Raw genomic sequence first — 4,332 nt, 5'->3', positions numbered from 1 at the left:
TAAGAGGGCATAAATTGGGGGACATGCTATAGAATTAGAAGGGATGTCCTGAGGATCATTCATCATGGCTGATAAGGTAAACTGATGAGGTGGAAAGAGACATAGTTAAGGTAAAGCCAAAGATAGGATGCTTTTTCATGCCACTGTTCCATTTCCTGTGAAGTTTTCCACAATTGCACCAATCCAAACAGGGGGTTTTCCTTATAAATAGAAAAACATGTACTGAAACAAAGAAATAGCTGTCTAGCTTAGATATAGAGGATAAAATCTCCATGCTCCACGAAAACTTTCTTTTAAGACAGAGATTTGGGGTTTAAGCCCATAAAGAGGTTGTGATTCAATATATTGAGAACATTTAAATTGATATTAAAGTTTTCACACTTCGCTAGACTTGAGTAAATCTTTGTGTTCACGAAATGCTTCTGTTAAATGCTAGAAATGCCAAAATCATTGCATCAAAATAATAATAAAAATACACATGCTTCTTTCTATAAATATACACGTATAATTTCCAGTGTCTAACATGTAAAGTATGATTAAGAGAAAAAAATGTGATTTTTCTGATTATTTTATTTCCCATCAAACACAGACCACCACGCATTTTACAACAGACCAGTTTCTCAGGATTTGAAAGAATGTGGTCCGAAAAGTAATGCAAAAGCTGCCACTTGGGTTTTGTCTGTACCTTTCAGGTCATATCTTCGTACCTCACTTCCTGACACAAACAAGTTTTTACTGTTGTCAGCAACAAAGCCCTAATATAGCTGCGGAAGAGAAAAACTGCATTGCATTTTGCCTCCTGCAAGCATCATCAACCCGAGGAATGTAATTCCAGAAACCTTTAAAGCTGGTGCTGATGGTAATTATGTATCGAATGCCTGATTCTATTTCTGTTATTATTGTTTTGTCACTACTGCCCTATCAAAGGTCTGATTTAACTTGCAGAGGGACAAATCCAATTTTTCTTTTTCTGCTTTGTCAAATTCAACCATGTCTGATAGAAAACTCATTGCTGTCGGGGAAAATAAAGTAGGAGCCACGAAATGTCATTCTAACAGAGCGTGGGTTTTGTGAGTGGAGAAGGATTTAAGGACGCTCCTTCTGTTTCCTATGTAATGAGCAGAGGCTACCCGCACGTCTGTACGTGCTCCCGGATGCTGTTGCTCCCTTAATTTCGGCTTCTGCTGCGCCAGAAGCCCCTTCGGGATGCTGCGAGGGGCTGGGTGGTGGTACAAACGCTGCGGCGGCGGTAGCAGCCGCCGCCGCCGCCGCCAGTCCTGGTGCTGTTGTTGCTGCTGCAGTCACGTGGGAGCCCCTTTAAGTTTCCATAGAGAGGCCTCTCCGGTGTCACATGATGGACATGATATAATGAAACAACATTGTGGAGAGGAAAGCATTAGGGGAGCCCACGGCTACGAAAACAAGTGAGTGAGAAGAGGTGGGAGGAAGAGAAACTACGCCACCTCCCCTGCAACCGAGCCGTACGCAGCAGCCTAGGGGGCAGGGAGAAGGGGGTCCTCACCCTCGCCGGGGGACCCCGCCGCCGACAGCGAAGAGAAACAACTTTTAGCTGGCGGCCCCAGCTAGGACTGCACCTGTCTCAAGAGTCTTCACCGCTGCTCGTGATAATCAAAGAGAAATTCTAGAAGACTATGCTGTACAAATATACATGCGCATCATTTTCCCCCTTGCGTCTCGCTCTGGAGGAAGGAAAGAGAAAAGGATTTAAGCAGCATGTGTTCAGCCCAAACGTAAGTTCTTTATAGTGGGAAAAGCTGGTCCAGCAGGACTTTCGGATGGGAATTTTGTTCTCTGTTTAGATCTAATGGGGTGAAAAAGGCGTCCCTTCATTCCTGATTTGGCGGATTGGTTTGATCGTACAGCAGAAATATTTTTACTGTATGACTCGGTTATTTCCTCTTTCGCACACTTCGTGTTCCCACCCTTTCACTCCGCGGGGTTCACTCGCCTCCCTCCGGAAGGGGTCTTCACTTCACGGTTAGCACGTTTGGAAGCCAAGGGAGGGAAGATAGAGTTTGTTGCGTTAAACGGGAATGTCGGAGTTATTTCGCCATGTTTGTGTTGCGAAGAGCACTTTTTTTCCCCTTTTAGGTGGCTTGATGCCACATGGCTCCTCCGGAGCCGCTGCTGGGTTGCGAGTGTGTGTTTTTTTTTTCAATGTCCGCATTCCAGCTAATGTTGCGCAGATAAAATTCAAACTTGAGGTAAACAGAAGAGGAGGGGGGGGGGGAACTGTTTCCATTTCGAGATCCCACCTCTTCACTCCGCGGTGACCAACATCCCGAACCTAGAGATAACTCTTTCATTTCTCCCAATATCCCACCTTTGCTGTCAACAAAAAAATAAGGGCGGGGGGGGGGGCATGCTCATAAAGGAGGCGCGGTGTCTCGAGTCCCAGAGGAAAGAACGATCCCTTCGAACTCTGGCCTTTGGATGTCTCCCTTTTTCCGCCGCGAAAGACGAGGGATGCCTTCATTTTCTCTGGAGATCGGGAACGGGAGGAGTACAGCGCTCCCGGGTGGGGCGAGGAGGTGCCTGTATCCTCGCACTACTCTCTTACTTTAAGAAACCGAACTATCGTTTCCCCTCCACCTGAGGCGCGGGGCCCCGCTCCAGAAGGCGGGGTGGGTGGGTCTCCAGATTTCCACAGGGCATGTTAAGCAGCAGCCGTGCGGTGGGGCATTTATTTTTCTTAAGTCTGTTGGGTTCCGTAAGGGCGACGTGGGCGAGTCTTTAAAGCGAGAGGATGGGTAGAGCGGCTGCTGTGTGTGTGTGTTAATTAGGGAGACTAATGAAGGCGTTAACCGTCCCCCTACCCCTTTAAATATCAGGTTCATCTTGAAGCTTGGCGGATGGGTGAGTGGATCCTTTTAAGGGTGAGGATGAGGTTCGTCATGTGGAAAACTAGGCTTTTGACAGCTTGTAGCCATCTCCCCACCCCCACCCACCAGGGCGGAAGATGTGGGTTGGGTGGTCCGAGAAGGGTGACGTCCGAGTCGGGGTGGGAATAGACTCGGGATCCCTAAATGTCGTGGGGGGGGGGGGGCGGAGAGGGGAGGGCACAGCCATTCTCGTTGGGGAGTGCTGTGTCAGGGAGGCAGCGGCCACGTGAGGGTGGTCTGCGGAAGCGCTGAAGCTTCGGAACGCGAGGTGAAGTGCGTAGCAGTGTCGTGATGGGGTCTGACACGAAGCAGCGTGGGCGGTGGGCCCCGGCTCAGCGGGACCGCTGAGGAGCAGCGCAGACTGGGGTGGGACGCCGCTCGCAGGTGGGTCAGGGTGCCCGCGGCGGGGGAGGAGCCGAGGGCGCCCGACCCGAGACCCGTGGCGATGGTTTTAGTCAGCGCTCTGAAGGGAGCCGGGCCCCTCCCACGCAGGGCCGGCGTTCTCGGCAACGGGTGGGTGAGCACTCCAGAGTCCTCACCCGGGAGACCGTTTCCGGGCGGGGTTCCCGGCCGGGAGCAAGGACGCGGGCGGGGACTGAGCTGTAAACAGGGTGTCGCCCTCTGCCCTCCCGCCCCCGGCCTACCTCCCGCGCGGCCGGCAGTTGCTGGCTCGGCGCTGGGCAGTGGTGGAGGCTGCGGCGCGCGCCCGCTCCCTGCCGCCCCCGCGCGACCCCCACCCCGCGCGACCCGGCGGCTGGCCGGCCGGCCTCCTCTGTTTTTGTTTTGATGGAGCCCGCGTGCAGCTGGCGCGTGTCGAGTCACGTGCCGTGGGCAGGAGGGCGTTGGGGCGCGGGAGGCACGGGCGCCGTGACGCACGCGTCCGAGAGTTGGGTGCCCGTGAGGGGCCGCTGAGGAAGGGGCGAGGGGGCGGGTACCCCCAGACGGATTCCCCGAGTGCGGGATGTTAAGGTGGTCTCCGTGGAATTCGTTGGAGTTGAACCTTGGTGAGCGGTATTTGGTTCTGGGTGTAAGTCTTAGTTTGAGTGCTTCACAGAATCTAGATGATCTTCGTCTGTTCGGGCTGCGGGGTTGGCCTGAGGTGATTTGGTCAGAAATAGAATGGGCCTTACAGGTGTGTGTCTCTGAGGGCGTGTAAATACCTATTTGGTGGTTCTTAATCGTTCCTGCCCAGTATAATCAAGGGGAGAACCTTTTTTTTTTTTTTTTTTTTTTTAGAAGGAAGGAAGGATAGAAGGAAGGAAGGGAGGAAGAAAGGGAAACATCTTTTTAAACATTTTCTTGTTTTATTGTATTTTGTTTCTCCGTTTTTGTTACATGGGCTGGGGCCGGGAATCGAACCGAGGTCCTCCGGCATAGCAGGCAAGCACCTTGCCCGCTGAGCCACCGCGGCCCGCCCAAGGGGAGAACC

At 52.2% G+C, this 4,332-nt stretch overlaps 1 protein-coding gene across 12 annotated transcripts in view; it reads left to right on the top strand.

Annotated features, from left to right (window-relative positions):
* The first annotated feature begins 1,282 nt into the window (after nucleotides 1-1,282).
* Nucleotides 1,283-4,332, top strand: part of LOC143660720 (uncharacterized) — a 298,041-nt gene continuing 294,991 nt past the window's right edge. For 4 of the 12 annotated variants that reach the window (XR_013165121.1, XR_013165095.1, XR_013164915.1 and 1 more), the window contains exon 1: nucleotides 2,378-3,287. The gene's annotated coding sequence lies outside the window, so the exon portion shown is untranslated. Of the gene's footprint in view, nucleotides 1,752-2,377; nucleotides 3,288-3,750; nucleotides 3,908-4,332 lie in introns of those variants that run through there. The other 8 variants (XR_013165109.1, XR_013165062.1, XR_013164885.1 and 5 more) reach the window with 5 other exon arrangements.

Source organism: Tamandua tetradactyla, chromosome 1, assembly GCF_023851605.1.
Source record: "Tamandua tetradactyla isolate mTamTet1 chromosome 1, mTamTet1.pri, whole genome shotgun sequence".
NCBI lineage: Eukaryota > Metazoa > Chordata > Mammalia > Pilosa > Myrmecophagidae > Tamandua > Tamandua tetradactyla.
This window is presented reverse-complemented; position numbering and strand designations above follow the sequence as displayed.